Source organism: Mus caroli, unplaced genomic scaffold, assembly GCF_978045245.1.
Source record: "Mus caroli unplaced genomic scaffold, Mus_caroli_1 scaffold_7, whole genome shotgun sequence".
NCBI lineage: Eukaryota > Metazoa > Chordata > Mammalia > Rodentia > Muridae > Mus > Mus caroli.
This window is the reverse complement of record NW_028227262.1, coordinates 100,811,563-100,819,385: the sequence shown is the minus strand read 5'-3', so window position 1 is coordinate 100,819,385 and position 7,823 is coordinate 100,811,563. Positions and strand designations below refer to the sequence as shown.

The window sequence follows — 7,823 nt, the reverse complement described above, 5'->3', positions numbered from 1 at the left end:
CTCCCTTAAAGAAAACAGTTCTCTCTCGCTCAAAGCCATCAGTTGATTAACACCCAGCCCTCTGAGGGTGGCTTGTGTAGGTGAGTCTGCAGGATGACATAAATGCAGACTTCCAGGTGTTTGTGTTCTGTCTCAGCTGTGAAACAGGATAGGAGGGTGCTGGTCATCAGGAGGGAACAGACAGGTTGCAGAGTTGGCTTAGGGCTGGGCCTACCAGGACAAAGCAGATGATTTCAGAGTACTGGAAAGTACACATGTTGGGAGTGGCCATACAGCTTCAGAGATGTTTATGAGATATACATGAAGCAGATGGGGGTATAGCTCAGGGGTAGAGCATTTGACTGCAGATCAAGAGGTCCCTGGTTCAAATCCAGGTGCCCCCTTATTATTGTCTCCTTAATATACAAGAGACCAAATGAGAAGTATTGGCTCACACAGAGCTGCTTAACAGATTGTGCTCCAGTATGCTCTGTATTCTGCTCAGGCCTGGTCTCTATACTGTTCTGTGAGAGGAGCTAGTATAGGATCCACTGTAAGACCCATCCAGATCACATGATGTGGCACAGGTTGCACTCCAAGGCTCTAGAAGTTTCACTCTATGCAGAATGTCACAGAGAAGAGTCTATGAACCTGAGGAGTGGCTTCTTCCTCTGGGATTTCCATAGCTGTCCCATCAGGAAGTCCCTCCAGAGCCTCCTATAGGATAATCCTTAGTTCCACTTCCCCCTAACCTGTGCTGTGGCTCCTCCTCACTCAGAGGAAAGACCCAATGTATGAATTTGACTCCTATGTATATGAAGACTCTGAGGAAAAAGGAAAATGACTGATCTCTTTTTGTCTCTTCACAGTGGCTGATAAGTGACCATAGCTAATGAGGTCCATGTATGTCACTGAGTGAATAAATGATGGAGTGAAGTAATGAGCACTCTGCTGATGTCCTGGAGGATAAAATTCTCTCTGGGTTGCAGATTGGGCTAATGAAGACCCAGAACCCTCAGCTCTTGTCTTGGCCACTTACGAAAAATTAATTGTGAACTGAAGGAATCCAATATGATTAAGTGTCTTCCTAGATTCCAAGAACAGATCTGCAGCACACCCAGAGAGAGAGGGGTGCATTTAGGTGGGCTAATCAAAGTTTGAGGGGAGAAGGGTGGAGGGAAGACTTTAGTAGAAAAATCCTTCCAGGTTCAAGATCAGTAGAGGAAGCAGTAGATCATGAATACAGAGCAAGCATGGGTGTGGTACCAAGTTGGAAAAGGTGATAATGAGAGGCTTACTTAGCTATAAAATGGGGGTATAACTCGGGGGTAGAGTATTTGACTGCAGATTAATAGGTCCCTGGTTCAAATCCAGGTGCCCGCCTTATTAAATATGATTTTGGTACTGAACTTGCCACATCCACCTTATTTGGGTCTTCAATGAATCTAGGAGATTCCATTACTTGAACTTTCTTGAGTAAACTGCATAGCTCTCTGAGCTGCATAATACAAGGTAATTTGAGATCTTCCATGAATATGACTTAGCCTTAAGAGTACTTAACACAATTCTCACACAAAGGCACACAAGACTCTGAATCTATGCAACACCCACCCCTGTCCTTAATTTTGCACAATGATTAGAAACAGAAAATCATGAAATGACAAAATGTAAGAAAATTTCCCATAAAGGAAGATGTGGGCTTCCATCCTAAGTTTCTGCCAGTCCTCCTTAGAATGGTTGAGTGTCCCAGGAAGTGTCAAAGAATTTGACACCAAAGGGAAAATCTTATAGTCTACCCTAGCCTATAAGGAGCAGGTGATATATACAGTACAAGCTAACATCCTGGTAGTTAACTTGTCAACAATAGTACTTAACACTAATAGAAAATAAGACCGTTGTGGCTCCAGGACACCCCTGACTAACAACTCAAAGGTAAATATCCCAGACCTGGCACAGAAGTGTCTTCTTCGGCAATCTATGGCTTCTTGGATGAGCATAACCCCTTGTCTAGGTTAATTTCAGTCAAACCCTGGTGTTCTGAGACCCCAAGGACTATACAGGTATTGCCATTGCTCTCATATGAATGGCAACTAGCACATGCTCACTATCTGCTGTTGATGAAGACAGCACACATATTAGTCACAGGACATGGTGAACCAAGTTGGCACTGACCAGGAAGCATCCTCCTTGTTAGCTAGCTTTGGTGGAACTGGATGGTGCTTTGTAAAGTCACCCACAGTCTTGCCAAGCTGTGGGCTCTGTGAACTGCAATGATGACCTGCATGGCAGGTTATGATGCTGAAACCCCCTTTTGTTGGGTTCAAAACACCATGTGTTCTAAGAACACCACACAAGTAGGATAGGGTAGGCCAGGAGCAAATATCTCATTGCCCACTCAAGAAAACCTACACCAGGTACACTGGAAACAGTACCTTAGATGACCTACCTGTGTCTCTAAAAACCTCCAGGGATATTTCAGATATACTTGTTTATACCTACTAATTTTATATAAGCCACTTCATGCTACAGATGTGAAAAATCATTGCTTAAATCTGGCCCAAGCAAGACCCAAGTCATAGTGAACAAGTCATAGCAGAGTTCACATTAATGATTCAGGGACTCTTGTGCCAGCCTTCCTGAGCAGGGATTGAGCAGCCTCTATTGTCTCTCATCTTCCTCCCTCTTGTGAAATCCACAATGTAGCAGAAGAAGATGTAACCTGAAGAATGGCTCCATGCTCAAAATTGAGGAGAAGTGAGAGTCAGAGAGACTGGATGGTCTCCAGAGTGTGACATGGTCAGCAGTGTGCCCAGCAGGGAAAGGCCTTTACTCAGGGAATGCATGAACTTTAGCCATTGTCCTGCCAGTGACTTATGCCCTGGTACCTGTGTAGACTCTCCTCATTAGCAACACATCCCTGCACTGCCTCACTAGGGAACCTCTGTGAGTTCTCATCTCCAGTGCCCTAGGATACCTGACTCACCACTAATGAAAGAGAGATTAAAGTATTAAAGAGAGATAGGGATACTGAAAATTCCCAATACTGGTGATGTGTGTGTGTGTGCTTATGATTGCATGTGTGTGTAGGTATGAATGTGTATGTGCTTTTGTGAGTGTGTGTGTGTATTTATGTTTGTGAGTAATTTTGTGTGGGTGTGTTTGTATAATGTCTTTGCAGGTATAATGTGCATACATAACTGAAGTGAATGGAAGAAACTGGACTGAGTGTGTGATAGCTTCATGACTCAAAACAAGCTTGTAGTAGGGGGCACCTGGATTTGAACCAGGGACCTCTTGATCTGCAGTCAAATGCTCTACCCCTGAGCTATACCCCCGCATGTTTATTAGTGTCTGATGGGCACTCAGAACCTTCATGTCCACTTCCTGGTTGCTAACATCTGGAATGTCCACTTGCCACTGCTCTGTCATCATCTGCTTCCTCCTATGAGGCCCAGCCCTGAGCTGCCTCTGCTCATCTGAATACTATGTCCTCATGAACGTCTGGCATATTTTCTGGCTTAGATCCTAGCTGAGGCAGGGGCATTAAATTCAGAAGGCTTCAGCTGGTGCTACTTCAACTTAGAACCCAACTAAAAGAGCCATATGGAAACCCAAAAGCTGACCTTTGGAGGTGACTTGGCGACAGGATTGGACAGAATGGAAAGATCTCCATCTGCTTAGGACTCTTTGATCAGATTCTCTAGGAGGGACATAGAAAACACCCCTTCTTATAACCAAGGGAAAGCAGAGTCTACAGATATGATGAAGGACATCTGGAGACCATGGTCACTGAAATATGAGACAGGACACTGGATGATAGCAAATGATCAGCAGGACTCAGAGTCTTAGAGCAGATTCAGATAAAGTTCCTGTGCTCTGATCTTGTAAACTATGCAGAATTTCTTATTCTCACAGGTCACCTGCACTGCCTCACCCTAGGATATAGTATACATGGGGATGTTTGATTTCCAATGTGCTAGATGACCTGACCCCATTCCCTCAGACTGAGCTTTACCAGGCTTGTATTTACCATGTTCTTCCCCTGACACCTACCACAGGACTTCCAGAATCCCTTCATGCCCAGCACACTCCACACTTTGCTGGTTAGCATTTGTGGGGCCTCATTTGGAGAACCAGTGTACAGTGCCAGAGTCCTGCTCTGCATCCCTCCTGTGGTTTTGCATGCAAATTCCTCATCCTGGTGCACTCCCCACTCTACTCTAGCCTTCTGCAATTTGTGTACTGGGAAATTTTTCTGTGATTTTTCACCCTCTGGTCTCCTGCCTTTTATTTTCTGGTCCCAAATTTGAATGAAAAGCTCCAAATTTGAGAGAGAGAGTTAACCCCATGCTGACCCCAAACCATTAGCTCAGCATCAGCATGAACCAGGTACAAGACTGCTTATTTGACCAGTTAGAGCATAGCCTACAGAATGTAGGCTTGGGTTTTTCCAAAACCTACTTTAATTAGGGTTCTTAAATGTTTCAACCTCCTTTCTAGCCCACCTACCAGAGGTATTGGGAAATGAGAGTTAATAGGAAACAGGAGCTGTAGACCTGTTTAGAGTGGTTCTTTGTGAATAATTTCAACATTTGGTATCAGCAGTCCAGTGTACTCAATGAATATAAAACATAAATCATCAGGGTCATTTTGATTCAGGAAACCCTGAGAGGCTCTGAGAAATTGACACGAGACTGTGGAAGGGTCAAGAAGCAGCTGAAGTATCATGAGAAGTTCTTTGGCAAGTTACTCTATATGAAGTCACAACAAGTAAAGGTAAGAAATGTGGTGCAAGGTGAACCAATGCAACAGTTTCATCTGTGGGGTTATATTTCTTCTCTTCCTAATTGTCACACATCCTTCACCTGCTTCACCAAAGCATCTGCTCATTTCCCTCTTTCAGCAAGCCATCATCTGACATAACTCAGTCTTCAAAGAAATGAGAAAGTTCCACTTCACATGAATTTCTATCATCTGAAACCATCTCCTAGAAACCATCACAAAGCCACACAAATACAAATATGTAAGAGAGGATCATAGTCAAAAAAGGTAGTCTGTGGTGACTAAGAGGCCCTAGCGCAATTTCTGTAATTTGCATAAAATGACTAGGACAATTACCGAATGCTTGTTCTTGGAAAAATGTTTATTCAGATTTTACTTAGTAAATATACATCCGCTGTATATTTTACTCATAGAACAAGGACTTTTGCAAAGTAGTCAAACCATTACACACAAAAGAAGAACAAGATTAGAAGCCTCACGGTAAGTTCTTACAGATACATAAGCAGATAACACAAAATTCACACAAGCATTGCAGAGACAGAGCAGGAGTTTACCGTTGCTCACTTCACTACAAAATTCAGCACAAACTTAGTATCCAGTTTTGAGAGAAAACTGGAGTAGGGGTGGGGGTGCTCATATGACCTGTTTTTAGAAAAATGTGGTTGTATTTTTAGAAATATACACAATTAGGTTTAATGACAACTAACCACCAACCCACTACAAGGTTTCAGCTGAATATTCGAGAAGATTCTTGCATTCAACATTGGATCTTCTTAGCTTCTGTTACTTGTAACAGAAAAATATGACAATAAAGACTCATGTGACTCATGGAACTTCTTTGTCAAGTGTGCAGAATGGCTGGTATCCTCCAAAACATCACTGGAGTTTGTCACTGATGTGGCAATGCACACCGAGGACAGAGACACTATGACCCCATCTCTCTGCTGATTTGAGTCTGTGTTTAGTTTGGAATCTCTGTCACTGTAGAAAGAGCTGAGAAGCTCAGCCCAGTGGAGGACAGTGTGGGTCTACATGTTCCCTGTGTCTTCAGTAAATGGACAGGTGGAGGAGCTGTCCATGTTACAAAGTAGAGTTCCTCCAAGATGAGGCTTTTCTTGGCCCTTTACACTGAGTTGTAGCAACAGCTGCCAAGAAAGTAAGGATCTTCTTTGGAAAACTCATTCTAAGGGGTAGCACTTAAAACAGGGAGACATGGCTGCTACAGAATAGATATTGAGCATATAGAACAGATGTCAGTCATGGCCACCACTGGACACAATCCAGGTCCACAGGCAGTTTGGAAACGCTGTGATCTGTGGAATCTATGGCTCTTATTCTCCCTGTGAGAGCCTGGAATCCCACATTTCCTGATGCACCTACTGAATGTCTCAACCTATGGGCAAACATCATCCCAGTCTCCCCCATTTCATTTATTTACTGTATTTGATGCAGCCCAATACATACTCATGTTCAATTCTATATTCTAAGAACCACTGATGATCTTATCTAATAAAACATAGTCTTTCTAGGTTTTGAGAACTCAATCTATAGTCTAAATATACTGGAGACCTGTTCACCAGGAGGACTTGAGATCACATGAACACACACAGCCATCTACCACAAAAGGGATCTGATGGGTGATAACAGTGCTAAGCTCACATGGAGGTGAAGCTCAAGCCACCTGAGTAAAAGAAAAAGTAGATATATACTATGAAAATAGTTTCCAAATCCATGAAAAGGGGGCACCTGGATTTGAACCAAGGACCTCTTGATCTGCAGTCAAATGCTCTACCCCTGAGCTATACCCTCACTAGTAACAGTATACACAGTTAATAATCTTCATCAGAGTGGTAATAGGTTATGACTGACTATAAAGTTAAATTACAGATGCTCACAGACCTACTTTCAAGAAGTTGCCAGGCCTGATTGGTGAGATGCCTTCCTCAGCTCTGCAGCTTTCCAGGCCCATCCTTGAATAGCATCATCACCCAAGAAAAGGAGCAGAGCAGCATCAGATCCTGAGCCCACTTCACACTGCTGTCCTTATTTAGCTCCCGGGCTGGCCAACTGCCTTCTAATATGAGCCCCCAGACATCCCTCTCTTCCTTCCCTGAAGACAAATGAGCTGCCTCTCTGAGTTCTTATAGGACCCTAACTGGCATTGTCAGCAGCATCACTGCAGGATCCCTGTCTTCCAGGGATAGCAGTTCAGCCAGTTTTAGCCTCTAACCATGAAGCAAGTGAGAAGTCGGGAAGGGGAGAGAAGCTCACAAGGGAAATATCCACCCTACACAGACAACCTGATTCTGTGACTAGAATCCTCAGTTCTGACTACAGATTCACCAGAGAGCCACAGAACCACATAATTTTATGGTTAGGCTTTCCTTTCTGATCCTTGGACACTGGGTGTCACTAAAACTGCTGTGACTAGAAACTTCCTAATTCTACCTTATAGTTCCTGCCTTCTATTTCACATCATATCTACCTAGCTACAAGTCAACAGAACCAGAGAAACTAAGTTTCTACAAGAACAGGGGAGACAGATACTAAGAATGGGAAGGACAGTCAGCATGTAGGAAGAGATTTAAGAAAGCCATCTATTCACATGATGGGCTGGTCAGTAGCTCCCAGGTCTGGTGAGGTCCATGACTGGAGTGATTGGAAGAAACAGGACTGAGTGTGAGATATCTTCATGAGTCAAAACAAGCTTGTTGTAGGGGGTACCTGGATTTGAACCAGGGACCTCTTGATCTGCAGTCAAATGCTCTACCCCTGAGCTATACCCCCACCTGTTTATTAATGTCTCATGGGCACTTAGAACCTGCATGGCCACTCCCTGCCTGCTAACATCTGGCATGTTCACCTGCCAGTGCTCTGTCATCATCTGCTTCCTCCTATGAGGCCCAGGCCTGAGCTCCCTCTGCTCATCTGACTGTCATGTCCTCATGAATGACCAGCACTCTCCTGCTGAGGTCCTCCCTGAGGCAGGAGGCTTCAGCTGGTGCTGCTTCAGCCTTCAACTCAAGTAAACCCACATGCAACACAAGGGCTACTTAGCTGGC

The 7,823-nt window shown here is 43.9% G+C and overlaps 2 non-coding genes across 2 annotated transcripts; one reads left to right on the top strand and one right to left on the bottom strand.

Moving 5' to 3' along the window:
- Positions 1 to 311: 311 nt before the first annotated feature.
- Positions 312 to 383, top strand: Trnac-gca (transfer RNA cysteine (anticodon GCA)). The gene has a single exon. It is a non-coding gene; the product is annotated as a tRNA-Cys (tRNA).
- A 7,093-nt stretch (positions 384 to 7,476) lies between these two features.
- Positions 7,477 to 7,548, bottom strand: Trnac-gca (transfer RNA cysteine (anticodon GCA)). The gene has a single exon. It is a non-coding gene; the product is annotated as a tRNA-Cys (tRNA).
- Positions 7,549 to 7,823: the final 275 nt, after the last annotated feature.